At 42.8% G+C, this 27,723-nt stretch overlaps 29 non-coding genes across 29 annotated transcripts; 7 read left to right on the top strand and 22 right to left on the bottom strand.

Moving 5' to 3' along the window:
- Positions 1 to 1,712: 1,712 nt before the first annotated feature.
- On the bottom strand, positions 1,713 to 1,785 carry Trnai-gau (transfer RNA isoleucine (anticodon GAU)). The gene has a single exon. It is a non-coding gene; the product is annotated as a tRNA-Ile (tRNA).
- A 935-nt stretch (positions 1,786 to 2,720) lies between these two features.
- On the top strand, positions 2,721 to 2,793 carry Trnaa-agc (transfer RNA alanine (anticodon AGC)). The gene has a single exon. It is a non-coding gene; the product is annotated as a tRNA-Ala (tRNA).
- A 990-nt stretch (positions 2,794 to 3,783) lies between these two features.
- Trnar-acg (transfer RNA arginine (anticodon ACG)) lies at positions 3,784 to 3,855 on the bottom strand. Its single transcript has one exon. It is a non-coding gene; the product is annotated as a tRNA-Arg (tRNA).
- Positions 3,856 to 3,936: 81 nt separating this feature from the next.
- Positions 3,937 to 4,009, bottom strand: Trnai-gau (transfer RNA isoleucine (anticodon GAU)). The gene has a single exon. It is a non-coding gene; the product is annotated as a tRNA-Ile (tRNA).
- A 563-nt stretch (positions 4,010 to 4,572) lies between these two features.
- On the bottom strand, positions 4,573 to 4,644 carry Trnad-guc (transfer RNA aspartic acid (anticodon GUC)). The gene has a single exon. It is a non-coding gene; the product is annotated as a tRNA-Asp (tRNA).
- A 1,354-nt stretch (positions 4,645 to 5,998) lies between these two features.
- On the bottom strand, positions 5,999 to 6,070 carry Trnap-agg (transfer RNA proline (anticodon AGG)). The gene has a single exon. It is a non-coding gene; the product is annotated as a tRNA-Pro (tRNA).
- Positions 6,071 to 6,151: 81 nt separating this feature from the next.
- Positions 6,152 to 6,224, bottom strand: Trnai-gau (transfer RNA isoleucine (anticodon GAU)). The gene has a single exon. It is a non-coding gene; the product is annotated as a tRNA-Ile (tRNA).
- A 960-nt stretch (positions 6,225 to 7,184) lies between these two features.
- On the top strand, positions 7,185 to 7,257 carry Trnaa-agc (transfer RNA alanine (anticodon AGC)). Its single transcript has one exon. It is a non-coding gene; the product is annotated as a tRNA-Ala (tRNA).
- Positions 7,258 to 8,213: 956 nt separating this feature from the next.
- Positions 8,214 to 8,285, bottom strand: Trnap-agg (transfer RNA proline (anticodon AGG)). The gene has a single exon. It is a non-coding gene; the product is annotated as a tRNA-Pro (tRNA).
- An 81-nt stretch (positions 8,286 to 8,366) lies between these two features.
- Positions 8,367 to 8,439, bottom strand: Trnai-gau (transfer RNA isoleucine (anticodon GAU)). The gene has a single exon. It is a non-coding gene; the product is annotated as a tRNA-Ile (tRNA).
- A 963-nt stretch (positions 8,440 to 9,402) lies between these two features.
- On the top strand, positions 9,403 to 9,475 carry Trnaa-agc (transfer RNA alanine (anticodon AGC)). The gene has a single exon. It is a non-coding gene; the product is annotated as a tRNA-Ala (tRNA).
- Positions 9,476 to 10,241: 766 nt separating this feature from the next.
- On the bottom strand, positions 10,242 to 10,313 carry Trnap-agg (transfer RNA proline (anticodon AGG)). The gene has a single exon. It is a non-coding gene; the product is annotated as a tRNA-Pro (tRNA).
- An 81-nt stretch (positions 10,314 to 10,394) lies between these two features.
- Trnai-gau (transfer RNA isoleucine (anticodon GAU)) lies at positions 10,395 to 10,467 on the bottom strand. Its single transcript has one exon. It is a non-coding gene; the product is annotated as a tRNA-Ile (tRNA).
- Positions 10,468 to 11,030: 563 nt separating this feature from the next.
- Positions 11,031 to 11,102, bottom strand: Trnad-guc (transfer RNA aspartic acid (anticodon GUC)). Its single transcript has one exon. It is a non-coding gene; the product is annotated as a tRNA-Asp (tRNA).
- Positions 11,103 to 11,431: 329 nt separating this feature from the next.
- Trnaa-agc (transfer RNA alanine (anticodon AGC)) lies at positions 11,432 to 11,504 on the top strand. The gene has a single exon. It is a non-coding gene; the product is annotated as a tRNA-Ala (tRNA).
- A 1,142-nt stretch (positions 11,505 to 12,646) lies between these two features.
- Positions 12,647 to 12,719, bottom strand: Trnai-gau (transfer RNA isoleucine (anticodon GAU)). The gene has a single exon. It is a non-coding gene; the product is annotated as a tRNA-Ile (tRNA).
- Positions 12,720 to 13,282: 563 nt separating this feature from the next.
- On the bottom strand, positions 13,283 to 13,354 carry Trnad-guc (transfer RNA aspartic acid (anticodon GUC)). Its single transcript has one exon. It is a non-coding gene; the product is annotated as a tRNA-Asp (tRNA).
- A 329-nt stretch (positions 13,355 to 13,683) lies between these two features.
- Positions 13,684 to 13,756, top strand: Trnaa-agc (transfer RNA alanine (anticodon AGC)). The gene has a single exon. It is a non-coding gene; the product is annotated as a tRNA-Ala (tRNA).
- Positions 13,757 to 14,735: 979 nt separating this feature from the next.
- Positions 14,736 to 14,807, bottom strand: Trnap-agg (transfer RNA proline (anticodon AGG)). Its single transcript has one exon. It is a non-coding gene; the product is annotated as a tRNA-Pro (tRNA).
- Positions 14,808 to 14,888: 81 nt separating this feature from the next.
- On the bottom strand, positions 14,889 to 14,961 carry Trnai-gau (transfer RNA isoleucine (anticodon GAU)). Its single transcript has one exon. It is a non-coding gene; the product is annotated as a tRNA-Ile (tRNA).
- A 563-nt stretch (positions 14,962 to 15,524) lies between these two features.
- On the bottom strand, positions 15,525 to 15,596 carry Trnad-guc (transfer RNA aspartic acid (anticodon GUC)). The gene has a single exon. It is a non-coding gene; the product is annotated as a tRNA-Asp (tRNA).
- A 329-nt stretch (positions 15,597 to 15,925) lies between these two features.
- Positions 15,926 to 15,998, top strand: Trnaa-agc (transfer RNA alanine (anticodon AGC)). The gene has a single exon. It is a non-coding gene; the product is annotated as a tRNA-Ala (tRNA).
- Positions 15,999 to 16,977: 979 nt separating this feature from the next.
- Positions 16,978 to 17,049, bottom strand: Trnap-agg (transfer RNA proline (anticodon AGG)). Its single transcript has one exon. It is a non-coding gene; the product is annotated as a tRNA-Pro (tRNA).
- Positions 17,050 to 17,130: 81 nt separating this feature from the next.
- Positions 17,131 to 17,203, bottom strand: Trnai-gau (transfer RNA isoleucine (anticodon GAU)). Its single transcript has one exon. It is a non-coding gene; the product is annotated as a tRNA-Ile (tRNA).
- A 563-nt stretch (positions 17,204 to 17,766) lies between these two features.
- On the bottom strand, positions 17,767 to 17,838 carry Trnad-guc (transfer RNA aspartic acid (anticodon GUC)). The gene has a single exon. It is a non-coding gene; the product is annotated as a tRNA-Asp (tRNA).
- Positions 17,839 to 18,167: 329 nt separating this feature from the next.
- Positions 18,168 to 18,240, top strand: Trnaa-agc (transfer RNA alanine (anticodon AGC)). The gene has a single exon. It is a non-coding gene; the product is annotated as a tRNA-Ala (tRNA).
- Positions 18,241 to 19,630: 1,390 nt separating this feature from the next.
- Positions 19,631 to 19,702, bottom strand: Trnad-guc (transfer RNA aspartic acid (anticodon GUC)). Its single transcript has one exon. It is a non-coding gene; the product is annotated as a tRNA-Asp (tRNA).
- Positions 19,703 to 20,874: 1,172 nt separating this feature from the next.
- On the bottom strand, positions 20,875 to 20,946 carry Trnap-agg (transfer RNA proline (anticodon AGG)). The gene has a single exon. It is a non-coding gene; the product is annotated as a tRNA-Pro (tRNA).
- An 81-nt stretch (positions 20,947 to 21,027) lies between these two features.
- Trnai-gau (transfer RNA isoleucine (anticodon GAU)) lies at positions 21,028 to 21,100 on the bottom strand. Its single transcript has one exon. It is a non-coding gene; the product is annotated as a tRNA-Ile (tRNA).
- Between the last annotated feature and the right edge of the window lie 6,623 nt (positions 21,101 to 27,723).

Raw genomic sequence — 27,723 nt, 5'->3', positions numbered from 1 at the left:
GGAATTAAATAACAATTGTCTATACTCTTTTGGACATAAAGAAAAAGTTGATTTGTTTGTTTGTTTGTTTTCCTCTAAAATGCGAACGAACAAGTGTTTTTTTAATCCGTTTACCCAACTGGTTTTCGTTGTGCCTCGACAGTGACAAGAAAATTTTGCCCTTATGTTATAAACACGTATTCGCAATGAGTTCTCGTAGCTTGTGTTTTCAGAAGTTTGTTTAAAGCACCCAAATGTTATTTAAGTGTTGGAGCAGATCGTGTTTGAAGTTCGTCCTTTCTTGGTTGCATTGCCGTAGTTTGCCGATTCTTGTACCAAGCCAACCTGGCGTGTTTCAATGAAATACATCAAAATGTGAATGATCTTGTTTTCAGAGATAAAGAGGAATAAACTCTTCTTTGACCTTGAACTGACAAAGTTGTTTTTATGGCTTCTAATTTTAGCGTGATTCCTATTCGCTGGCTATTGACAGTTGACTCTGAAATGGCGTTTTTCCCTTTTCCATTCGCTCACTGAGGGTGTGCTTGTTTTCTTTATATCTCATTCGGTTCAAGAAAAAATTATTGCCAAACTGGTGAATTGCAAGAAAATTTCATTGGAAAAACCGATGTCGCACTCATCGCTTCGTTATTCATGCGATATCCGATTCGGTTTTAAGCGTAAAATTTACCGTGGAAGTCATTAGTTAGGCAATGAATTTTTCTATAGAAGAAAGCAAAGAAAATGATTTCATTATTAAAGCAGCAACCGGAAACATCAAAACGCGGACAATTCGAAACCTTTTATTTCTTATTGCCGTACAGGCAGTAAGAATAAATAACCAGGGAGCTCCGCTTTTAGGCTTGGCTAAATCTATATATTACTTTTGGATGGAGAGAGGTACCGTGAGAGTATAGTGTCTTGCTCAAGAACACAGCACAATGTCCCCAGCCACGACCCGAACCCGGACCACTCCATCTGGCGTCGAGCATTCTAACCATGAGGCCACCGCGCCTCCCATGCATTGAAATGATTACTTTCACAAAACACAGCGACGCGCTCCCGCAGAACTCAGCAAAGAAGGTGAGACTTTAACTTCAATAGAATATTGTTTCAACACCTTAATTATTTGCATCTTCAACAAACAACAGAATATACTTCCAATTCCCACCAATCTCGATCCGTTCAAAATAAGCATTGCAGTACAAACATGTGTATAAAAGCGCTGTTTCTCCTCAACTATCCAGCAATTAGTTTCCATAGTATCAAAACAACTTCAAACTGGATTGTCATCCCACGCATTAAGCAACGTTTAGCCAGCAGCCTTGCACAAGGATGGATCCATTGGTATCCATTGCTTCGAAGGCAGCCACTTGTCGCACAGGCCAAAATCGTCCTCTCTTCCTAGCGGGGAATCGAAGGCCGGTCTCCCGCGTGACAAGCGGGCATGCTATCCACTATACTATCGTGGAAAAACACGGTGTTACGTTAAGGCTTAAAATGCGTGTTAAGTTTGATACGCGAATTGCGAACATGCGCCGAAAAATATTCATGATGGAATCATGGAACCGCCATGTTGGGCACACTGTAAAGGTCGGTAGTTCTTTGAGTTACGGAAATGGTATCAATGGACGCCGACGGTGCAACAGCCCGAAAACAGTCCTTTAGTGGTTGGACAGGGGCGAAATTTACTGTCACACGCTATGAGAAAGAAAAGAAATAACCAAGTGCCTTGGTCCATGTGAGGCTCGAACTCACGACCTTGGCGTTATCAGCACCACGCTCTCCCAAATGAGCCAATGGACCAGGTGGAATCAACGAATGGTGTGGTTTGCTGTAAGTTTTGACTAAATCTTACGTGGTCGATACAAATCATTGGTTTGATAAATATCACGTATATACAGAGATAGTAATTACTGTTTATAAAGAATTCTTTTGATTTTTAAATTGGCCAAGCCCTGAAACAAAGAACCGTTGTGTCGACAGACAATACATGATCTCTTAGTGGCACATCAATAATTATAGGTGACGTAACTGTGGGTATGGCTCCAGACAGAGGATTTTTAAATTCTCAAGATGCCGAGGATGGACGGATGTTTGGAAATTCATAAGCCTATCGTAAGGTCTGTTGCCAGATAATGGTAGATTGTTATCCAGTGAGTTGTGTGGAGACTGGATATGCTGAAAACACAACCTGCAGTTAGAAGCCCTGTGGCTTTGGCAAACTTCCTCACCAGGTCATTTTCTCTTTCTTCGTAATGTTTGAGCCAGCAGCCTTGCACGTCTCAGATCCTTTGCTTTAAAGGCAGCCACTAGTCGCACAAGTCAAAATGATCCTCTCCCCCCGACGGGGAATCGAACCCCAGTCTCCCGCGTGACAGGCGGGGATACTATCCACTATACTACCGAGGAAAAACACGGTGTCTTGCCAAGGCTTAAAATGCGTGTTAACTTTGATACACGAATCGCGAACATGCGCCGAAAAATATTCATGATGGATGGAATCACGGAACCGCCATGTTTGGCACACTGCATGGCAATGTCTGAGGGATGCAGTCGGTCGTTTCGGCACATAATTTACGCAAGCTAAGTGTGGTTTTAAATCTTTGTTCCTTCTAGTAGCGTTTCTTTTCTGCCGGAACCAAAATTGAAACGTTGGCCTCGCGAAACGAGGTGCCTGAATTACTTGCAGACGTGTCACGGCGATATTTAATGATCCTTTAACTAAGAGAGGTTGCAATGGGGAATTAGCTCAAATGGTAGAGCGCCCGCTTAGCATGCGGGAGGTACCGGGATCAATGCCCGGATTCTCCACGTTCGATCAAATTTGGCCAATGTTCGGAGCTCAAACAATCTCATGCTGACTTTTTCTTACGCATGGCACAACCATGCTGGTCTTGTGAATGACATACTTGGCCAGAGCGCTTGTTTTGTGAAAAGGAAGTCATGGCCTCAAGTTCCATTGGTGCCTAAGTATTAGTGTCTGACACATCTTGCTGTGTGGCACGGTGACATGCAAACCACCTGTTCTCCGTGTCATGACATTTGTTTTTGAAGTAACTGAATGGGCTTCGGCGTCTTGGAGCTAAAAAACACTTGTCTAGTCTGAGTCCCAATAGATGGCAGTGGTGACGGAATTCTGTGCACATTCTTGACTTGGAGCCAAATTGACGTTTTTTTTGAAGGCTGAATGACATAGGAACCGAACAAGACTGGCAAGAGATCTTCTTAAAAAATATGCTAAAGACCATCATTAATTTTTGCCGAAAAGAATGCATGCAATTTCTTGCAGAGTCAGTGTTTTGAGCGGCAATCCTTTAAGCCCAGGTGTAAGAAAGTGGTCGGAAGTGAGAAGTAAAAACTTGAGAGCCTTTTTTCGTCGCCGAGAAGAAGTGTTTAAAGAGATGGAGATCAAAGTTTTGGGTTAACCAACGATGGGCCTCTGCCGATATCACATACCCACAGTTGGAGTTGTCATTAATTTTTGCCGAAAAGAATGCATGCAATTTCTTGCAGAGTCAGTGTTTTGTGCGGCAATCCTTTAAGCCCAGGTGTAAGAAAGTGGTCGGAAGTGAGAAGTAAAAACTTGTGAGCCTTTTTTCCTCGTCGAGAAGAAGTGTTTAAAGAGATGGAGATCAAAGTTTTGGGTTAACCAACGATGGGCCTCTGCCGATATCACATACCCACAGTTGGAATTGTCATCTTCTTATGGCAAACACATTCAACGAGTTGGCTGAAGGTCATTTTGCAGTGAAAGCTCCGAATACTGCCAGCTAGGCGTGATTGGTAAAATCTAGCTTGGGAGGGCCTGTCCGGGAGTTGAACCCGGGACCTTTCGCACCGTAAGCGAGAATCATGCCACTAGACCAACAGGCCAAAAACAGTTCTATAGTGGTTGGAAAGGGGCGAAATTTACTGTCACACGCCATGAGAAAGAAAAGAAATAATCGAGTGCCTTGGTCCATGTGAGGCTCGAACTCACGACCTTGGCGTTATCAGCACCACGCTCTGCCAGCTGAGCTAAAGGACCAGGTGGAATTATCGAATGGTGTGGTTTGTGATTTCAAATTGCGTCCAGCCGGTAATTTTCCTGTTAGTTTTGACTAAATCTTACGTGGTCGATACAAGTCATTGGTTTGATAAATATCACGTATAGAGAGAGATATTAACTGTTTATAAAGAATTCTTTTGATTTTTAAATTTGCCAAGCCCTGAAACAAAGAACCGTTGTGTCGACAGACAATAGATGATCTCTTGGTGGCATTTCAATGACAATAGGTGACGTAACTGTGGGTATGGCTCCAGACAGAGGATTTTTAAATTGTCAAGATGCCGAGGATGGACGGATGTTTAGAAATTTATAAGCCTATTGTAAGGTCTGTTGCCAGATAATGGTGGATTGTTATCCAGTGAGTTGTGTGGAGACTAGATATGCTGAAAACACAACCTGCAGTTAGAAGCCCTGTGGCTTTGGCAAACTTCCTCACCAGGTCATTTTCTCTTTCTTCGTAATGTTTGAGCCAGCAGCCTTGCACGTCTCAGATCCTTTGCTTTGAAGGCAGCCACTAGTCGCACAAGTCAAAATGATCCTCTCTCCTCGACGGGGAATCGAACCCCAGTCTCCCGCGTGACAGGCGGGGATACTATCCACTATACTACCGAGGAAAAACACGGTGTCTTGCCAAGGCTTAAAATGCGTGTTAACTTTGATACACGAATCGCGAACATGCGCCGAAGAATATTCATGATGGATGGAATCACGGAACCGCCATGTTTGGCACACTGCATGGCAATGTCTGAGGGATGCAGTCGGTCGTTTCGGCACATAATTTACGCAAGCTAAGTGTGGTTTTAAATCTTTGTTCCTTCTAGTAGCGTTTCTTTTCTGCCGGAACCAAAATTGAAACGTTGGACTCGCGAAACGAGGTGCATGAATTACTTGCAGACGTGTCACGGCGATATTTAATGATCCTTTAACTAAGAGAGGTTGAAATGGCGAATTAACTCCAATGGTAGAATGCCCTCTTTGCTTTCGGGAGGTACCGGGATCAATGCCCGGATTCTCCACGTGCGATCAAATTTGGCCAATGTTCGGAGCTCAAACAATCTCATGCTGACTTTTTGTTACGCATGGCACAACCATGCTGGTCTTGTGAATGACATACTTGGCCAGAGCGCTTGTTTTGTGAAAAGGAAGTCATGGCCTCAAGTTCCATTGGTGCCTAAGTATTAGTGTCTGACACATCTTGCTGTGTGGCACGGTGACATGCAAACCACCTGTTCTCCGTGTCATGACATTTGTTTTTGAAGTAACTGAATGGGCTTCGGCGTCTTGGAGCTAAAAATCACTTGTCTAGTCTGAGTCCCAATAGATGGCAGTGGTGACGGAATTCTGTGCACATTCTTGACTTGGAGCCAAATTGACGTTTTTTTTGAAGGCTGAATGACATAGGAACCGAACAAGACTGGCAAGAGATCTTCTTAAAAAATATGCTAAAGACCATCATTAATTTTTGCCGAAAAGAATGCATGCAATTTCTTGCAGAGTCAGTGTTTTGTGCGGCAATCCTTTAAGCCCAGGTGTAAGAAAGTGGTCGGAAGTGAGAAGTAAAAACTTGTGAGCCTTTTTTCGTCGTCGAGAAGAAGTGTTTAAAGAGATGGAGATCAAAGTTTTGGGTTAACCAACGATGGGCCTCTGCCGATATCACATACCCACAGTTGGAATAGACCTAATCGGCTATCTCAATGTTTTACCCGATTCAAACCCTTTGGGAAAAAAATGTTTTGTTCCAGGTATTTCCATATCATTTAAATATAAATGCGACATTATCATGCAAATACAATACACTAAGAATCTTAGTCGCGGGAGATTTGAATTGGGTACAACATTGAGTTAGCCGATTAGGTCTATTGTCAGCTTCTTATGGCAAACACATTCAACGAGTTGGCTGAAGGCCATTTTGCAGTGAAAGCTCCGAATACTGCCAGCTAGGCGTGATTGGTAAAATCTAGCTTGGGAGGGCCTGTCCGGGAGTTGAACCCGGGACCTCTCGCACCCTAAGCGAGAATCATGCCACTAGACCAACAGGCCGAAAACAGTTCTATAGTGGTTGGAAAGGGGCGAAATTTACTGTCACACGCCATAAGAAAGAAAAGAAATAATCGAGTGCCTTGGTCCATGTGAGGCTCGAACTCACGACCTTGGGGTTATCAGCACCACGCTCTGCCAGCTGAGCTAAAGGACCAGGTGGAATTATCGAATGGTGTGGTTTGTGATTTCAAATTGCGTCCAGCCGGTAATTTTCCTGTTAGTTTTGACTAAATCTTACGTGGTCGATACAAGTCATTGGTTTGATAAATATCACGTATAGAGAGAGATATTAACTGTTTATAAAGAATTCTTTTGATTTTTAAATTTGCCAAGCCCTGAAACAAAGAACCGTTGTGTCGACAGACAATAGATGATCTCTTGGTGGCATTTCAATGACAATAGGTGACGTAACTGTGGGTATGGCTCCAGACAGAGGATTTTTAAATTGTCAAGATGCCGAAGATGGACGGATGTTTAGAAATTCATAAGCCTATTGTAAGGTCTGTTGCCAGATAATGGTGGATTGTTATCCAGTGAGTTGTGTGGAGACTGGATATGCTGAAAACACAACCTGCACTTAGAAGCCCTGTGGCTTTGGCAAACTTCCTCACCAGGTCATTTTCTCTTTCTTTGTAATGTTTGAGCCAGCAGCCTTGCACGTCTCAGATCCTTTGCTTTAAAGGCAGCCACTAGTCGCACAAGTCAAAATGATCCTCTCTCCCCGGCGGGAAATAGAACCCCGGTCTCCCGCGTGACAGGCGGGGATACTATCCACTATACTACCGAGGAAAAACACGGTGTCTTGCCAAGGCTTAAAATGCGTGTTAACTTTGATACACGAATCGCGAACATGCGCCGAAGAATATTTATGATGGAATCACGGAACCGCCATGTTTGGCACACTGCATGGCAATGTCTGAGGGATGCAGTCGGTCGTTTCGGCACATAATTTACGCAAGCTAAGTGTGGTTTTAAATCTTTGTTCCTTCTAGTAGCGTTTCTTTTCTGCCGGAACCAAAATTGAAACGTTGGACTCGCGAAACGAGGTGCATGAATTACTTGCAGACGTGTCACGGCGATATTTAATGATCCTTTAACTAAGAGAGGTTGCAATGGGGAATTAGCTCAAATGGTAGAGCGCCCGCTTAGCATGCGGGAGGTACCGGGATCAATGCCCGGATTCTCCACGTGCGATCAAATTTGGCCAATGTTCGGAGCTCAAACAATCTCATGCTGACTTTTTGTTACGCATGGCACAACCATGCTGGCCTTGTGAATGACATACTTGGCCAGAGCGCTTGTTTTGTGAAAAGGAAGTCATGGCCTCAAGTTCCATTGGTGCCTAAGTATTAGTGTCTGACACATCTTGCTGTGTGGCACGGTGACATGCAAACCACCTGTTCTCCGTGTCATGACATTTGTTTTTGAAGTAACTGAATGGGCTTCTGCGTCTTGGAGCTAAAAAACACTTGTCTAGTCTGAGTCCCAATAGATGGCAGTGGTGACGGAATTCTGTGCACATTCTTGACTTGGAGCCAAATTGACGTTTTTTTTGAAGGCTGAATGACATAGGAACCGAACAAGACTGGCAAGAGATCTTCTTAAAAAATATGCTAAAGACCATCATTAATTTTTGCCGAAAAGAATGCATGCAATTTCTTGCAGAGTCAGTGTTTTGTGCGGCAATCCTTTAAGCCCAGGTGTAAGAAAGTGGTCGGAAGTGAGAAGTAAAAACTTGTGAGCCTTTTTTCGTCGTCGAGAAGAAGTGTTTAAAGAGATGGAGATCAAAGTTTTGGGTTAACCAACGATGGGCCTCTGCCGATATCACATACCCACAGTTGGAATAGACCTAATCGGCTATCTCAATGTTGTACCCAATTCAAACCCTTTGGGAAAAAAATGTTTTGTTCCAGGTATTTCCATATCATTTAAATATAAATGCGACATTATCATGCAAATACAATACACTAAGAATCTTAGTCGCGGGAGATTTGAATTGGGTACAACATTGAGTTAGCCGATTAGGTCTATTGTCAGCTTCTTATGGCAAACACATTCAACGAGTGGGCTGAAGGCCATTTTGCAAAGAGTGAAAGCTCCGAATACTGCCAGCTAGGCGTGATTGGTAAAATCTAGCTTGGGAGGGCCTGTCCGGGAGTTGAACCCGGGACCTCTCGCACCCTAAGCGAGAATCATGCCACTAGACCAACAGGCCGAAAACAGTTCTATAGTGGTTGGACAGGGGCGAAATTTACTGTCACACGCCATGAGAAAGAAAAGAAATAATCGAGTGCCTTGGTCCATGTGAGGCTCGAACTCACGACCTTGGCGTTATCAGCACCACGCTCTGCCAGCTGAGCTAAAGGACCAGGTGGAATTAACGAATGGTGTGGTTTGTGATTTCAAATTGCGTCCAGCCGGTAATTTTCCTGTTAGTTTTGACTAAATCTTACGTGGTCGATACAAGTCATTGGTTTGATAAATATCACGTATAGAGAAAGATATTAACTGTTTATAAAGAATTCTTTTGATTTTTAAATTTGCCAAGCCCTGAAACAAAGAACCGTTGTGTCGACAGACAATAGATGATCTCTTGGTGGCATTTCAATGACAATAGGTGACGTAACTGTGGGTATGGCTCCAGACAGAGGATTTTTAAATTGTCAAGATGCCGAAGATGGACGGATGTTTAGAAATTCATAAGCCTATTGTAAGGTCTGTTGCCAGATAATGGTGGATTGTTATCCAGTGAGTTGTGTGGAGACTGGATATGCTGAAAACACAACCTGCAGTTAGAAGCCCTGTGGCTTTGGCAAACTTTCTCACCAGGTCATTTTCTCTTTCTTCGTAATGTTTGAGCCAGCAGCCTTGCACGTCTCAGATCCTTTGCTTTAAAGGCAGCCACTAGTCGCACAAGTCAAAATGATCCTCTCTCCCCGGCGGGGAATCAACCCCGGTCTCCCGCGTGACAGGCGGGGATACTATCCACTATACTACCGAGGAAAAACACGGTGTCTTGCCAAGGCTTAAAATGCGTGTTAACTTTGATACACGAATCGCGAACATGCGCCGAAGAATATTCATGATGGATGGAATCACGGAACCGCCATGTTTGGCACACTGCATGGCAATGTCTGAGGGATGCAGTCGGTCGTTTCGGCACATAATTTACGCAAGCTAAGTGTGGTTTTAAATCTTTGTTCCTTCTAGTAGCGTTTCTTTTCTGCCGGAACCAAAATTGAAACGTTGGACTCGCGAAACGAGGTGCATGAATTACTTGCAGACGTGTCACGGCGATATTTAATGATCCTTTAACTAAGAGAGGTTGCAATGGGGAATTAGCTCAAATGGTAGAGCGCCCGCTTAGCATGCGGGAGGTACCGGGATCAATGCCCGGATTCTCCACGTGCGATCAAATTTGGCCAATGTTCGGAGCTCAAACAATCTCATGCTGACTTTTTCTTACGCATGGCACAACCATGCTGGTCTTGTGAATGACATACTTGGCCAGAGCGCTTGTTTTGTGAAAAGGAAGTCATGGCCTCAAGTTCCATTGGTGCCTAAGTGTTAGTGTCTGACACATCTTGCTGTGTGGCACGGTGACATGCAAACCACCTTTGTTCCGTGTCATGACATTTGTTTTTGAAGTAACTGAATGGGCTTCGGCGTCTTGGAGCTAAAAATCACTTGTCTAGTCTGAGTCCTAATAGATGGCAGTGGTGACGGAATTCTGTGCACATTCTTGACTTGGAGCCAAATTGACGTTTTTTTTGAAGGCTGAATGACATAGGAACCGAACAAGACTGGCAAGAGATCTTCTTAAAAAATATGCTAAAGACCATCATTAATTTTTGCCGAAAAGAATGCATGCAATTTCTTGCAGAGTCAGTGTTTTGAGCGGCAATCCTTTAAGCCCAGGTGTAAGAAAGTGGTCGGAAGTGAGAAGTAAAAACTTGTGAGCCTTTTTTCGTCGTCGAGAAGAAGTGTTTGAAGAGATGGAGATCAAAGTTTTGGGTTAACCAACGATGGGCCTCTGCCGATATCACATACCCACAGTTGGAATTGTCAGCTTCTTATGGCAAACACATTCAACGAGTTGGCTGAAGGTCATTTTGCAGTGAAAGCTCCGAATACTGCCAGCTAGGCGTGATTGGTAAAATCTAGCTTGGGAGGGCCTTTCCGGGAGTTGAACCCGGGACCTCTCGCACCCTAAGCGAGAATCATGCCACTAGACCAACAGGCCGAAAACAGTTGTATAGTGGTTGGAAAGGGGCGAAATTTACTGTCACACGCCATGAGAAAGAAAAGAAATAATCGAGTGCCTTGGTCCATGTGAGGCTCGAACTCACGACCTTGGCGTTATCAGCACCACGCTCTGCCAGCTGAGCTAAAGGACCAGGTGGAATTATCGAATGGTGTGGTTTGTGATTTCAAATAGCGTCCAGCCGGTAATTTTCCTGTTAGTTTTGACTAAATCTTACGTGGTCGATACAAGTCATTGGTTTGATAAATATCACGTATAGAGAGAGATATTAACTGTTTATAAAGAATTCTTTTGATTTTTAAATTTGCCAAGCCCTGAAACAAAGAACCGTTGTGTCGACAGACAATAGATGATCTCTTGGTGGCATTTCAATGACAATAGGTGACGTAACTGTGGGTATGGCTCCAGACAGAGGATTTTTAAATTGTCAAGATGCCGAAGATGGACGGATGTTTAGAAATTCATAAGCCTATTGTAAGGTCTGTTGCCAGATAATGGTGGATTGTTATCCAGTGAGTTGTGTGGAGACTGGATATGCTGAAAACACAACCTGCACTTAGAAGCCCTGTGGCTTTGGCAAACTTCCTCACCAGGTCATTTTCTCTTTCTTCGTAATGTTTGAGCCAGCAGCCTTGCACGTCTCAGATCCTTTGCTTTAAAGGCAGCCACTAGTCGCACAAGTCAAAATGATCCTCTCTCCCCGGCGGGGAATCGAACCCCGGTCTCCCGCGTGACAGGCGGGGATACTATCCACTATACTACCGAGGAAAAACACGGTGTCTTGCCAAGGCTTAAAATGCGTGTTAACTTTGATACACGAATCACGAACATGCGCCGAAGAATATTCATGATGGATGGAATCTCGGAACCGCCATGTTTGGCACACTGCATGGCAATGTCTGAGGGATGCAGTCGGTCGTTTCGGTTCATAATTTACGCAAGCTAAGTGTGGTTTTAAATCTTTGTTCCTTCTAGTAGCGTTTCTTTTCTGCCGGAACCAAAATTGAAACGTTGGACTCGCGAAACGAGGTGCATGAATTACTTGCAGACGTGTCACGGCGATATTTAATGATCCTTTAACTTAGAGAGGTTGCAATGGGGAATTAGCTCAAATGGTAGAGCGCCCGCTTAGCATGCGGGAGGTACCGGGATCAATGCCCGGATTCTCCACGTGCGATCAAATTTGGCCAATGTTCGGAGCTCAAACAATCTCATGCTGACTTTTTCTTACGCATGGCACAACCATGCTGGTCTTGTGAATGACATACTTGGCCAGAGCGCTTGTTTTGTGAAAAGGAAGTCATGGCCTCAAGTTCCATTGGTGCCTAAGTATTAGTGTCTGACACATCTTGCTGTGTGGCACGGTGACATGCAAACCACCTGTTTTCCGTGTCATGACATTTGTTTTTGAAGTAACTGAATGGGCTTCTGCGTCTTGGAGCTAAAAATCACTTGTCTAGTCTGAGTCCCAATAGATGGCAGTGGTGACGGAATTCTGTGCACATTCTTGACTTGGAGCCAAATTGACTTTTTTTTGAAGGCTGAATGACATAGGAACCGAACAAGACTGGCAAGAGATCTTCTTAAAAAATATGCTAAAGACCATCATTAATTTTTGCCGAAAAGAATGCATGCAATTTCTTGCAGAGTCAGTGTTTTGAGCGGCAATCCTTTAAGCCCAGGTGTAAGAAAGTGGTCGGAAGTGAGAAGTAAAAACTTGTGAGCCTTTTTTCGTCGTCGAGAAGAAGTGTTTAAAGAGATGGAGATCAAAGTTTTGGGTTAACCAACGATGGGCCTCTGCCGATATCACATACCCACAGTTGGAGTTGTCATTAATTTTTGCCGAAAAGAATGCATGCAATTTCTTGCAGAGTCAGTGTTTTGTGCGGCAATCCTTTAAGCCCAGGTGTAAGAAAGTGGTCGGAAGTGAGAAGTAAAAACTTGTGAGCCTTTTTTCGTCGTCGAGAAGAAGTGTTTAAAGAGATGGAGATCAAAGTTTTGGGTTAACCAACGATGGGCCTCTGCCGATATCACATACCCACAATTGAAATTGTCAGCTTCTTATGGCAAACACATTCAACGAGTTGGCTGAAGGTCATTTTGCAGTGAAAGCTCCGAATACTGCCAGCTAGGCGTGATTGGTAAAATCTAGCTTGGGAGGGCCTTTCCGGGAGTTGAACCCGGGACCTTTCGCACCCTAAGCGAGAATCATGCCACTAGACCAACAGGCCTAAATCATTTCTATAGTGGTTTGAAAGTGGCAAAATTTACTGTCACACGCCATGAGAAAGAAAAGATATAATAGAGTGCCTTGGTCCATGTGAGGATCGAACTCACTACCTTGGCGTTATCATCACCACGCTCTGCCAGCTGAGCTAAAGGACCAGGTGGAATTATCGAATGGTGTGGTTTGTGATTTCAAATTGCGTCCAGCCGGTAATTTTCCTTTTAGTTTTGACTAAATCTTACGTGGTCGATACAAGTCATTGGTTTGATAAATATCACGTATAGAGAGAGATATTAACTGTTTATAAAGAATTCTTTTGATTTTTAAATTTGCCAAGCCCTGAAACAAAGAACCGTTGTGTCGACAGACAATAGATGATCTCTTGGTGGCATTTCAAGGACAATAGGTGACGTAACTGTGGGTATGGCTCCAGACAGAGGATTTTTAAATTGTCAAGATGCCGAGGATGGACGGATGTTTAGAAATTCATAAGCCTATTGTAAGGTCTGTTGCCAGATAATGGTGGATTGTTATCCAGTGAGTTGTGTGGAGACTGGATATGCTGAAAACACAACCTGCAGTTAGAAGCCCTGTGGCTTTGGCAAACTTCCTCACCAGGTCATTTTCTCTTTCTTCGTAATGTTTGAGCCAGCAGCCTTGCACGTCTCAGATCCTTTGCTTTGAAGGCAGCCACTAGTCGCACAAGTCAAAATGATCCTCTCTCCCCGGCGGGGAATCGAACCCCGGTCTCCCGCGTGACAGGCGGGGATACTATCCACTATACTACCGAGGAAAAACACGGTGTCTTGCCGAGGCTTAAAATGCGTGTTAACTTCGATACACGAATCGCGAACATGCGCCAAAGAATATTCATGATGGATGGAATCTCGGAACCGCCATGTTTGGCACACTGCATGGCAATGTCTGAGGGATGCAGTCGGTCGTTTCGGTTCATAATTTACGCAAGCTAAGTGTGGTTTTAAATCTTTGTTCCTTCTAGTAGCGTTTCTTTTCTGCCGGAACCAAAATTGAAACGTTGGACTCGCGAAACGAGGTGCATGAATTACTTGCAGACGTGTCACGGCGATATTTAATGATCCTTTAACTAAGAGAGGTTGCAATGGGGAATTAGCTCAAATGGTAGAGCGCCCGCTTAGCATGCGGGAGGTACCGGGATCAATGCCCGGATTCTCCACGTGCGATCAAATTTGGCCAATGTTCGGAGCTCAAACAATCTCATGCTGACTTTTTCTTACGCATGGCACAACCATGCTGGTCTTGTGAATGACATACTTGGCCAGAGCGCTTGTTTTGTGAAAAGGAAGTCATGGCCTCAAGTTCCATTGGTGCCTAAGTATTAGTGTCTGACACATCTTGCTGTGTGGCACGGTGACATGCAAACCACCTGTTTTCCGTGTCATGACATTTGTTTTTGAAGTAACTGAATGGGCTTCGGCGTCTTGGAGCTAAAAATCACTTGTCTAGTCTGAGTCCCAATAGATGGCAGTGGTGACGGAATTCTGTGCACATTCTTGACTTGGAGCCAAATTGACGTTTTTTTTGAAGGCTAAATGACATAGGAACCGAACAAGACTGGCAAGAGATCTTCTTAAAAAATATGCTAAAGACCATCATTAATTTTTGCCGAAAAGAATGCATGCAATTTCTTGCAGAGTCAGTGTTTTGAGCGGCAATCCTTTAAGCCCAGCTGTAAGAAAGTGGTCGGAAGTGAGAAGTAAAAACTTTTGAGCCTTTTTTCGTCGTCGAGAAGAAGTGTTTAAAGAGATGGAGATCAAAGTTTTGGGTTAACCAACGATGGGCCTCTGCCGATATCACATACCCACAGTTGGAGTTGTCATTAATTTTTGCCGAAAAGAATGCATGCAATTTCTTGCAGAGTCAGTGTTTTGTGCGGCAATCCTTTAAGCCCAGCTGTAAGAAAGTGGTCGGAAGTGAGAAGTAAAAACTTGTGAGCCTTTTTTCGTCGTCGAGAAGAAGTGTTTAAAGAGATGGAGATCAAAGTTTTGGGTTAACCAACGATGGGCCTCTGCCGATATCACATACCCACAGTTGGAATTGTCAGCTTCTTATGGAAAACACATTCAACGAGTTGGCTGGCAGTATTCGCTCCGAATACTGCCAGCTAGGCGTGATTGGTAAAATCTAGCTTGGGAGGGCCTTTCCGGGAGTTGAACCCGGGACCTCTCGCACCCTAAGCGAGAATCATGCCACTAGACCAACAGGCCGAAAACAGTTGTATAGTGGTTGGAAAGGGGCGAAATTTACTGTCACACGCCATGAGAAAGAAAAGAAATAATCGAGTGCCTTGGTCCATGTGAGGCTCGAACTCACGACCTTGGCGTTATCAGCACCACGCTCTGCCAGCTGAGCTAAAGGACCAGGTGGAATTATCGAATGGTGTGGTTTGTGATTTCAAATTGCGTCCAGCCGGTAATTTTCCTTTTAGTTTTGACTAAATCTTACGTGGTCGATACAAATCATTGGTTTGATAAATATCACGTATAGAGAGAGATATTAACTGTTTATAAAGAATTCTTTTGATTTTTAAATTTGCCAAGCCCTGAAACAAAGAACCGTTGTGTCGACAGACAATAGATGATCTCTTGGTGGCATTTCAAGGACAATAGGTGACGTAACTGTGGGTATGGCTCCAGACAGAGGATTTTTAAATTGTCAAGATGCCGAGGATGGACGGATGTTTAGAAATTCATAAGCCTATTGTAAGGTCTGTTGCCAGATAATGGTGGATTGTTATCCAGTGAGTTGTGTGGAGACTGGATATGCTGAAAACACAACCTGCAGTTAGAAGCCCTGTGGCTTTGGCAAACTTCCTCACCAGGTCATTTTCTCTTTCTTCGTAATGTTTGAGCCAGCAGCCTTGCACGTCTCAGATCCTTTGCTTTGAAGGCAGCCACTAGTCGCACAAGTCAAAATGATCCTCTCTCCCCGGCGGGGAATCGAACCCCGGTCTCCCGCGTGACAGGCGGGGATACTATCCACTATACTACCGAGGAAAAACACGGTGTCTTGCCAAGGCTTAAAATGCGTGTTAACTTCGATACACGAATCGCGAACATGCGCCAAAGAATATTCATGATGGATGGAATCTCGGAACCGCCATGTTTGGCACACTGCATGGCAATGTCTGAGGGATGCAGTCGGTCGTTTCGGTTCATAATTTACGCAAGCTAAGTGTGGTTTTAAATCTTTGTTCCTTCTAGTAGCGTTTCTTTTCTGCCGGAACCAAAATTGAAACGTTGGACTCGCGAAACGAGGTGCATGAATTACTTGCAGACGTGTCACGGCGATATTTAATGATCCTTTAACTAAGAGAGGTTGCAATGGGGAATTAGCTCAAATGGTAGAGCGCCCGCTTAGCATGCGGGAGGTACCGGGATCAATGCCCGGATTCTCCACGTGCGATCAAATTTGGCCAATGTTCGGAGCTCAAACAATCTCATGCTGACTTTTTCTTACGCATGGCACAACCATGCTGGTCTTGTGAATGACATACTTGGCCAGAGCGCTTGTTTTGTGAAAAGGAAGTCATGGCCTCAAGTTCCATTGGTGCCTAAGTATTAGTGTCTGACACATCTTGCTGTGTGGCACGGTGACATGCAAACCACCTGTTTTCCGTGTCATGACATTTGTTTTTGAAGTAACTGAATGGGCTTCGGCGTCTTGGAGCTAAAAATCACTTGTCTAGTCTGAGTCCCAATAGATGGCAGTGGTGACGGAATTCTGTGCACATTCTTGACTTGGAGCCAAATTGACGTTTTTTTTGAAGGCTAAATGACATAGGAACCGAACAAGACTGGCAAGAGATCTTCTTAAAAAATATGCTAAAGACCATCATTAATTTTTGCCGAAAAGAATGCATGCAATTTCTTGCAGAGTCAGTGTTTTGAGCGGCAATCCTTTAAGCCCAGCTGTAAGAAAGTGGTCGGAAGTGAGAAGTAAAAACTTGTGAGCCTTTTTTCGTCGTCGAGAAGAAGTGTTTAAAGAGATGGAGATCAAAGTTTTGGGTTAACCAACGATGGGCCTCTGCCGATATCACATACCCACAGTTGGAGTTGTCATTAATTTTTGCCGAAAAGAATGCATGCAATTTCTTGCAGAGTCAGTGTTTTGTGCGGCAATCCTTTAAGCCCAGCTGTAAGAAAGTGGTCGGAAGTGAGAAGTAAAAACTTGTGAGCCTTTTTTCGTCGTCGAGAAGAAGTGTTTAAAGAGATGGAGATCAAAGTTTTGGGTTAACCAACGATGGGCCTCTGCCGATATCACATACCCACAGTTGGAATTGTCAGCTTCTTATGGAAAACACATTCAACGAGTTGGCTGGCAGTATTCGCTCCGAATACTGCCAGCTAGGCGTGATTGGTAAAATCTAGCTTGGGAGGGCCTGTCCGGGAGTTGAACCCGGGACCTCTCGCACCCTAAGCGAGAATCATGCCACTAGACCAACAGGCCGAAAACAGTTCTATAGTGGTTGGACAGGGGCCAAATTTACTGTCACACGCCATGAGAAAGAAAAGAAATAATCGAGTGCCTTGGTCCATGTGAGGCTCGAACTCACGACCTTGGCGTTATCAGCACCACGCTCTGCCAGCTGAGCTAAAGGACCAGGTGGAATTATCGAATGGTGTGGTTTGTGATTTCAAATTGCGTCCAGCCGGTAATTTTCCTGTTAGTTTTGACTAAATCTTACGTGGTCGATACAAGTCATTGGTTTGATAAATATCACGTATAGAGAGAGATATTAACTGTTTATAAAGAATTCTTTTGATTTTTAAATTTGCCAAGCCCTGAAACAAAGAACCGTTGTGTCGACAGACAATAGATGATCTCTTGGTGGCATTTCAATGACAATAGGTGACGTAACTGTGGGTATGGCTCCAGACAGAGGATTTTTAAATTGTCAAGATGCCGAAGATGGACGGATGTTTAGAAATTCATAAGCCTATTGTAAGGTCTGTTGCCAGATAATGGTGGATTGTTATCCAGTGAGTTGTGTGGAGACTGGATATGCTGAAAACACTACCTACAGTTAGAAGCCCTGTGGCTTTGGCAAACTTCCTCACCAGGTCATTTTCTCTTTCTTCGTAATGTTTGAGCCAGCAGCCTTGCACGTCTCAGATCCTTTGCTTTGAAGGCAGCCACTAGTCGCACAAGTCAAAATGATCCTCTCTCCTCGGCGGGGAATCGAACCCCGGTCTCCCGCGTGACAGGCGGGGATATTATCCACTATACTACCGAGGAAAAACACGGTGTCTTGCCAAGGCTTAAAATGCGTGTTAAGTTTGATACACGAATCGCGAACATGCGCCGAAGAATATTCATGATGGATGGAATCTCGGAACCGCCATGTTTGGCACACTGCATGGCAATGTCTGAGGGATGCAGTCGGTCGTTTCGGTTCATAATTTACGCAAGCTAAGTGTGGTTTTAAATCTTTGTTCCTTCTAGTAGCGTTTCTTTTCTGCCGGAACCAAAATTGAAACGTTGGACTCGCGAAACGAGGTGCATGAATTACTTGCAGACGTGTCACGGCGATATTTAATGATCCTTTAACTAAGAGAGGTTGCAATGGGGAATTAGCTCAAATGGTAGAGCGCCCGCTTAGCATGCGGGAGGTACCGGGATCAATGCCCGGATTCTCCACGTGCGATCAAATTTTGCCAATGTTGACTTTTTCTTACGCATGGCACAACCATGCTGGTCTTGTGAATGACATACTTGGCCAGAGCGCTTGTTTTGTGAAAAGGAAGTCATGGCCTCAAGTTCCATTGGTGCCTAAGTATTAGTGTCTGACACATCTTGCTGTGTGGCACGGTGACATGCAAACCACCTGTTTTCCGTGTCATGACATTTGTTTTTGAAGTAACTGAATGGGCTTCGGCGTCTTGGAGCTAAAAAACACTTGTCTAGTCTGAGTCCCAATAGATGGCAGTGGTGACGGAATTCTGTGCACATTCTTGACTTGGAGCCAAATTGACGTTTTTTTTGAAGGCTGAATGACATAGGAACCGAACAAGACTGGCAAGAGATCTTCTTAAAAAATATGCTAAAGACCATCATTAATTTTTGCCGAAAAGAATGCATGCAATTTCTTGCAGAGTCAGTGTTTTGAGCGGCAATCCTTTAAGCCCAGGTGTAAGAAAGTGGTCGGAAGTGAGAAGTAAAAACTTGTGAGCCTTTTTTCGTCGTCGAGAAGAAGTGTTTAAAGAGATGGAGATCAAAGTTTTGGGTTAACCAACGATGGGCCTCTGCCGATATCACATACCCACAGTTGGAATAGACCTAATCGGCTATCTCAATGTTGTACCCAATTCAAACCCTTTGGTAAAAAAATGTTTTGTTCCAGGTATTTCCATATCATTTAAATATAAATGCGACATTATCATGCAAATAAAATACACTAAGAATCTTAGTCGCGGGAGATTTGAATTGGGTACAACATTGAGTTAGCCGATTAGGTCTATTGTCAGCTTCTTATGGCAAACACATTCAACGAGTTGGCTGAAGGCCATTTTGCAGTGAAAGCTCCGAATACTGCCAGCTAGGCGTGATTGGTAAAATCTAGCTTGGGAGGGCCTGTGCGGGAGTTGAACCCGGGACCTCTCGCACCCTAAGCGAGAATCATGCCACTAGACCAACAGTCCGAAAACAGTTCTATAGTGGTTGGAAAGGGGCGAAATTTACTGTCCCACGCCATGAGAAAGAAAAGAGATAATCGAGTGCCTTGGTCCATGTATGGCTCCAGACAGAGGATTTTTAAATTGTCAAGATGCCGAGGATGGACGGATGTTTAGAAATTCATAAGCCTATTGTAAGGTCTGTTGCCAGATAATGGTGGATTGTTATCCAGTGAGTTGTGTGGAGACTGGATATGCTGAAAACACTACCTACAGTTAGAAGCCCTGTGGCTTTGGCAAACTTCCTCACCAGGTCATTTTCTCTTTCTTCGTAATGTTTGAACCAGCAGCCTTGCACGTCTCAGATCCTTTGCTTTAAAGGCAGCCACTAGTCGCACAAGTCAAAATGATCCTCTCTCCCCGGCGGGGAATCGAACCCCGGTCTCCCGCGTGACAGGCGGGGATACTATCCATTATACTACCGAGGAAAAACACGGTCTCTTGCCAAGGCTTAAAATGCGTGTTAACTTTGATACACGAATCGCGAACATGCGCCGAAGAATATTCATGATGGATGGAATCACGGAACCGCCATGTTTGGCACACTGCATGGCAATGTCTGAGGGATGCAGTCGGTCGTTTCGGCACATAATTTACGCAAGCTAAGTGTGGTTTTAAATCTTTGTTCCTTCTAGTAGCGTTTCTTTTCTGCCGGAACCAAAATTGAAACGTTGGACTCGCGAAACGAGGTGCATGAATTACTTGCAGACGTGTCACGGCGATATTTAATGATCCTTTAACTAAGAGAGGTTGCAATGGGGAATTAGCTCAAATGGTAGAGCGCCCGCTTAGCATGTGGGAGGTACCGGGATCAATGCCCGGATTCTCCACGCGCGATCAAATTTGGCCAATGTTCGGAGCTCAAATAATCTCATGCTGACTTTTTCTTACGCATGGCACAACCATGCTGGTCTTGTGAATGACATACTTGGCCAGAGCGCTTGTTTTGTGAAAAGGAAGTCATGGCCTCAAGTTCCATTGGTGCCTAAGTATTAGTGTCTGACACATCTTGCTGTGTGGCACGGTGACATGCAAACCACCTGTTTTCCGTGTCATGACATTTGTTTTTGAAGTAACTGAATGGGCTTCGGCGTCTTGGAGCTAAAAAACACTTGTCTAGTCTGAGTCCCAATAGATGGCAGTGGTGACGGAATTCTGTGCACATTCTTGACTTGGAGCCAAATTGACGTTGTTTTTGAAGGCTGAATGACATACGAACCGAACAAGACTGGCAAGAGATCTTCTTAAAAAATATGCTAAAGACCATCATTAATTTTTGCCGAAAAGAATGCATGCAATTTTTTGCAGAGTCAGTGTTTTGTGCGGCAATCCTTGAAGCCCAGGTGTAAGAAAGTGGTCGGAAGTGAGAAGTAAAAACTTGTGAGCCTTTTTTCGTCGTCGAGAAGAAGTGTTTAAAGAGATGGAGATCAAAGTTTTGGGTTAACCAACGATGGGCCTCTGCCGATATCACATACCCACAGTTGGAATTGTCAGCTTCTTATGGCAAACACATTCAACGAGTGGGCTGAAGGCCATTTTGCAAAGAGTGAAAGCTCCGAATACTGCCAGCTAGGCGTGATTGGTAAAATCTAGCTTGGGAGGGCCTGTCCGGGAGTTGAACCCGGGACCTCTCGCACCCTAAGCGAGAATCATGCCACTAGACCAACAGGCCGAAAACAGTTCTATAGTGGTTGGACAGGGGCGAAATTTACTGTCACACGCCATGAGAAAGAAAAGAAATAATCGAGTGCCTTGGTCCATGTGAGGCTCGAACTCACGACCTTGGCGTTATCAGCACCACGCTCTGCCAGCTGAGCTAAAGGACCAGGTGGAATTATCGAATGGTGTGGTTTGTGATTTCAAATTGCGTCCAGCACAATACTAGGTAATTTTCCTTTTAGTTTTGACTAAATCTTACGTGGTCGATACAAGTCATTGGTTTGATAAATATCACATATAGAGAGAGATATTAACTGTTTATAAAGAATTCTTTTGATTTTTAAATTTGCCAAGCCCTGAAACAAAGAATCGTTATGTCGACAGACAATAGATGATCTCTTGGTTGCTCATCAATGAAAATAGGTGACGTAACTGTGGGTATGGCTCCAGACAGAGGATATTTAAATTGTCAAGATGCCGAGGATGGACGGATGTTTAGAAATTCATAAGCCTATTGTAAGGTCTGTTGCCAGATAATGGTGGATTGTTATCCAGTGAGTCGTGTGGAGACTGGATATGCTGAAAACACAACCTGCAGTTAGAAGCCCTGTGGCTTTGGCAAAGAGCACAAAATGTACAGGAAATCGTTCGGAATATCGGCGGAGAAATACGCTGGACCTTTCGAAGTGAGAGTATCGTTAAAGTAGCGTATTTCTAAGTGTGAAAGATTTGTTTAAAGATGTCCTCCCCGATTCACCTAACATAGCAGTGATTAATTTGGATCTAACAATTATTTTGATTCCGCCCCCTTTTCCTGGTCGAGGCATTTCTAGACTTGGATTAAATGCTGTGGCTTAAACGTTTCCAATCTTTATTTGGATAATAGACAATAATCTGAATGTGAAAAAGGTTAAAGACAGTTGCAAAGAACATAGGAAAGAGATTGTGAATATTTTATGAGCACTGTAAGTTGGATTGTCATTAATGTTTTAACTGCAACATTAATTTTGCACTAAGGAAATTCTTGTTTGCTATTTTATATTTCATGCAAAAGTGTGGTGTGTGCTAGACAGTAATAACAACAACAGAGTCCTGATGTTTCTAAAACAATGCTGAAAGAAATTTTCTCCAATAGTAAAATGAGTTTGGATCCAGGTAGTACATAATATTCTGAGTTGTACCTCTGCAAATATAAAATCTTAACCTTGATATTTCTGTTTGCAGCAAAGATCCCATTAATTCACACTCTTTCAATATTTTTTATTAATTTACCAGCTTTATTGGACACACCAGAAAACGTAGCACAACATTTCAGTTTAGGGAAACAAAATAGAACTGCAAAAAATGAACCATTATTAACTGATTTGATGTACTATAATTTTTTTCATATTTTCCACAGAAAGAAGGAAAGCATACTCTTTCTATAGTACAACTGTACAAGTATGTACCTGGACACAGTTGAACAACAATAATAACAATAATTATTGTTGTTCAACTGTATCCAGCTGCTTGGGTTTTGAAATAAATATTATACTCAGGCAAAATGCAAAATGTCACTGCAGCATTTAAGTCTGGATCTATTGACAAATCTTTGAAGAGGTAAAAGAGCATTCTACAGAATGACAGAAATGTGTTCACAGATAAAAAAGGAAAATTATTTCCTCAGATTAAGGAAGCTCGAAAGAATTTTTCCACTCTTAATAGTCGTGTGTCCAATGCAAAAAGATTACTCCAATCCTTACAAAAGGGCTACAGCTTCATACCTGTGTAATATTATTGTGAGGGTGTTTGCTGGGTCCCAACTGGTGCTATGGTAATGGTACAGTGCTGTTCAAAGACCCTCTAAAACTTGGTGTTTGAAAAGTACCTCGAAAACCAATTCACCGAGGAGTATTTGTTTTTTAGATTTCAAAACCATATCATAATTCTCTGACCCAGTACATGATGTGAAAAAGAACTATAAACTGAAGTAGAATTTGAAATATTTATGAAAAAGCTGAAAGATGAAAAAAATTCCACAAGATAATTTTTTTGAAAATTCACTTTAAGAATGCAAAATAACGCTTCTCACTTGTTTCCAAACAAATCAGGGAAGGACGCTGAATGAACTTTTGAGATAAACCCGATCAAATCTATCAAACTCTATTTCCAGTTGTATCAATTTTGATTCATTTTCCTCTGGAGCGGCTCAGGTGGCATGTGGGGCATCAAGCCGGAGCACTCGGCTGAACACCTGTTCTGAGCCTCCTAAAGGATAAGGATATGGCATCTATTGTAATACGTCAAAAGGACGACTTTTTTTCCAGATTGATTCCAGCCTTTTATGACATGTGTCGAACAAGCACGAGAAAGACCATCTCAAGAAAACTTCTTCAAAATAATATTCTCAAAACATTCACCATAAAGGTTTCGCTTTCTCTGTTTGTTAACAAAAACGTAAGAACGCATTCGACAACAGTCGTCAACTGTTCTTTTCGGGTGGCTCATCGTGAACAATAGGCTTATTTAGCAACAGGACGGGAACGTCAATGGCGAAGTCGCGCGCAGCAAAACTACCAATGAGAATTTAGAATAGAGAAGAAAAGAGTGAAGTCTACTCTATTCTGAATTCTCATTGGTATTTTTTCTGCGCTCCGTTGCCACTCACGTTCCCGTTCTGTCGCTAAATAAGCCTATCACGCGAGCTCGATAGCGTTGAACTTAGAGTGCATTGAAATAAATTCATGCCGCGTGTGGCCCGTGCGATCAAGAATTTCTCGAGATCAGCAAAGTTTCTGCAACCGCAATTCATGTAAGGAATCTAGAAAAGCTCCAACAGAGAGAGATCAGCCAACTGCTAAAAGGTCAAGGAAGTTATCTAAACGACAGTTATCTACTCGTTTGGGTGCATCGGAGGAAGATAAGTAGCTATTGACCGAGCAGCTGACCAATGCTCAAGACATGGTTAAAAAACTGAGGACTGAAAATCTCAGTTTAAAAATTAAATTGCGAAACATTGAACAAACCCGGCAAAATATTAATAAACAAAATGAGGAACTGAGGATTGCTGTAAAAAGGCTACAACAAGAGCAATTTAGCTACTCCAATCTCATTAGGAAGCCAACTACATTTAAGTACTTGTGTGGATTATCTGTTGAATAATTCAATATTCTCTGGAATTGTGTGCAGCCTTACAGTGATGTCATCATCTATTCTGATTGTAAAGGTACTGGGGAGAGATCTGTAGATAAGCCAACAGAACTCTCTGCAGTGCTTGCAATCTGTAGACATTCTCTCCATCAGGGTGTGTCATCATGGCATTTATGCTTAAAGTAGGAGAGAGCACAATTCAGCGCATATTTGTTGGTTGGATAGTTTTCCTTGAGACAATCTTCACTTGTATTAACCTTAAGCCTGAAGCTGGGTTTTTACTAAAGAAGATGCCAGACATTTTCGTTAAGACTGGCCATGGACTCACGGACATGATCATTGATTGCACTGAATTCAAATTTCAGCATGTATCAAATCTCGATCTAAATTCTCTCATGTTTTCTAACTACAAGAACACCATAACAGGCAAAGCCCTCATTGGAATTGCACGACATGGGATGAGCCTTTTTTTCAGTGATATCTACCCAGGTTCTATATCAGATAACTGTATCACTGAAAAGTCAGGGGTTGTCCAGTGGATTCAACCAGAACATGAACTAATGGCAGACAGAGGATTTGCTATTGAAGATCTTTGTGCTTTGAAAGGAATATACTTGAATCGTCCTGCTCAGAAGTTGTTAGACCAGTTTACTCAGGCAGAGGTTGCATCCAATTTTGACATTGCATCAACAAGAATTCGTGTTGAATGGTTTATTGGACGAGTTAGAGAATGGTCTATTTTGAATGCTGTTTGGCCAGTGCAATGCCTCCTATTGGCCCAAGAGAAAACAAATGAAGGAAGATGGTTAATAAACCCAAGTTGCATCTTTATTAAACTCATTACTGCTGAATTAAATTACAACATGAAAGAGCAGTGTTATATGTAACAAAGCCAGCAAAGTGAGTCTTGCCTCACTTTATTTTGAGAACTCAACCATAGGAACTGACTTTACCAGTGCATTTATATATGATCTTAGGGGTTTGATGCTTGCAAAGTCTGGAACATGTCCAGCTACATTTTCTCCTAAGCGTTTGTGGTAGTTGTTTTCTGAATGTGACCATTCCAGTAAAGGTTTTTCTTTTAAAATACTGTTTGTGATGTCTTTTATAACAGACATTAAGAAATCATCTCTTTTGATGAGGAAAAAAGATGCTTGTTGTGTTTCAGGGTGATATGATTCTAAAATGCAGTATGAAGCACCAGTACACACCATTTCTAATTGAGGCTGGATGTAGTAGCTTGGCAGTTGTTTTAGTGATGGAAGTGGCCCTTCAGTTTTTGCTGGTCTTGTCTTAACTTCCAAAATTAAGGAAGATGCAGCCAATGCATCTCGACTAGCACCATAGTTGGAGTCACTTGGATCCTCAAAGAACCCACAGGTTTCAGTTTCACTGTTAGACAAATTGCAAAAAACTGATAGTGCCTATTTCTCAAATTTGTGACCCCTTTTGAAATTTTCAAAGTTTGTATTAATAACATCACTTTCTTTCAAACCCATACTCGGAGACCCAGGGGCAGATCGCGGAGGCAAGGGGAAGTCTAAAACGGCAAAAGAAAATGGCGACGAAGAAAAGCATAGTAGGGCGAGAAGAGCCCCTGGGGACACGTTTTTACCAGACCAGTTCCAAACAGTAGAGGTAATTCTCAATTCTGATTGGTGCCAGAAATTCTTTGTGTTTTTCTGCCCAATCAGAGGTCAGCAGGCCGTGAAGTGGTTTCGTGTCTTCTTACACGGGAACCACTTGATCGCCATACTCCCCTGGTTCGTTTGGCAAGGTTTTCCTCGAGGAGGAAAGTCTCAATCACAGCACAAAATGTACAGGAAATCGTTCCAATATCGGCGGAGAAATACGCTTGACCTTTCGTAGGTATCGTTACAGTAGCGTATTTCCAAGTGTGCGTGATTTGTTTAAAAATGTCCTCCCCGTTTCACCTAAAATAGCAGTGATTAATTTTTAGCTGACAATTATTTTTATTCTGCCCCCTTTTCCTAGTCGAGGTATTTCTAGATTCCTTACATGAATTGCGGTGGCAGAAACTTTGCTGATCTCGAGAAATTCTTGATCGCACGGGCCACACGCAGCTTGACTTTATTTCAATGCGCGCTAAATTCAACGCGATCGAGCTCGTGTTCTCCTCACGATATTTCACGATGAGCCACCAGAAAGAAACAGTTGACGAAAGTACTGTTGTCGAGGGCGTTCTTACGTTTTTGTTAACAAACAGAGAAGGGAAACCTTTATGGTGAATTTTTGAGGATATTTGAAGACGTTTTCGACCAAACTTAAAATTCCAGGCAAATGATGGTTTTTCTCATGCATTGTGCGACAATTCTCACAAAAGGGTGGAATCAATCTGGAAAAAAAGTCGTCATTTGCCATTTCAGCAAAGCACTTGTTGAAAAGTGAGATATCCCCTTTCTCCTTTGATATTGATGCAAAGGGATGCACAAACTGCTTGTGACATTGGCAAGGAAAAAGGTTATAGAATTCCCTTTGAAAATGTACCATTTAAGCCAATTCCACCATCCTTGGTGATGTCTTGTCCTGGTGAGTTAAAAAATCACCATGAGGAAAGCACCCCAAACACCAAAATCAAGTTGCCACTGCTTTCCAAAATCAAGCAAAGGAACGTCCGTCAAGGTTTGCACATTTCCAATAATTATGTATACATACACACACTGTATGTAGATGCAGAAACACATGTTTTAATATACTGACAGTGTACTAGGATATAAAATTTGCCATCGTTGTAATGGCATATGCTTAAGTTTCAAGTTTATTGCAAATTACTTAGTGCAACTTATTTCAAAAGATGCCATATCGTTATCCTTTAAGGAGACTCAGAACAGGTGTTCAGCCGAGTGCTCGGGCTTAAAGCCACACATGCAACCTGAGCCGCACCAGAGCATAATGAAGCAAAATTTAGACAACCAGAAAAAGAGTTTGTTAAATCAGGTCAGGTTTATCTCAAAAGTTTGTCCACCGTCCTTCCCTGATTTGTTTGGAAACAAGTGATATGCGTTATTTTGCATTCTTAAAATGAATTTTCAAAAAATTATCCAGTGGAATTTTTTTCATCTTTTAGCTTTTTCACAAATATTTCAAATTCTACTTCAGTTTATAGTTCATTCTCACACCATGTACTGGGTCAGAGAATTATGATATGGTTTGAAAATCTAAAAAACAAAATACTGCTCACTGAATTGGTTTTCGAGATACTTTTCAAACACCAAGTTTAAGATGGTCTTTGAGCAGCACTGTACCATTACCATAGCAAAAGTTGGGACCCAGCAAACACCCTTTAAAGCATTGCCTCACAATAGTATTACACAGGTATGAAACTATAGCCCATTTGTAAGGATTGGAGTAATCTTTTTCCATTGGACACACGACTATTAAGAGTGGAAAATCCTTTCGTGCTTCCTTAAACTGACAAAATAATTTATCTTTTTATCTGTGATCACATTTCTGTCATTCTGTAGAGTGCTGTTTTGTCTCTTCGAAGATTTGTCGACCTAGATTAATGCTGCAGTGACATTTTGCATTTTGCCTGAGTATAATATTTATGCTGATTTCAAAACCCAAGCAGCTGGATACAGTCGAACAACAATAATAATAATAATTATTATTGTTGTTCAAGTACATACTTGTACTATAG

This window comes from Montipora capricornis, chromosome 4, assembly GCF_036669925.1.
Source record: "Montipora capricornis isolate CH-2021 chromosome 4, ASM3666992v2, whole genome shotgun sequence".
NCBI lineage: Eukaryota > Metazoa > Cnidaria > Anthozoa > Scleractinia > Acroporidae > Montipora > Montipora capricornis.
Note: the sequence above shows the minus strand (reverse complement) of the source record. Positions and strands in the feature narration are given on the sequence as shown.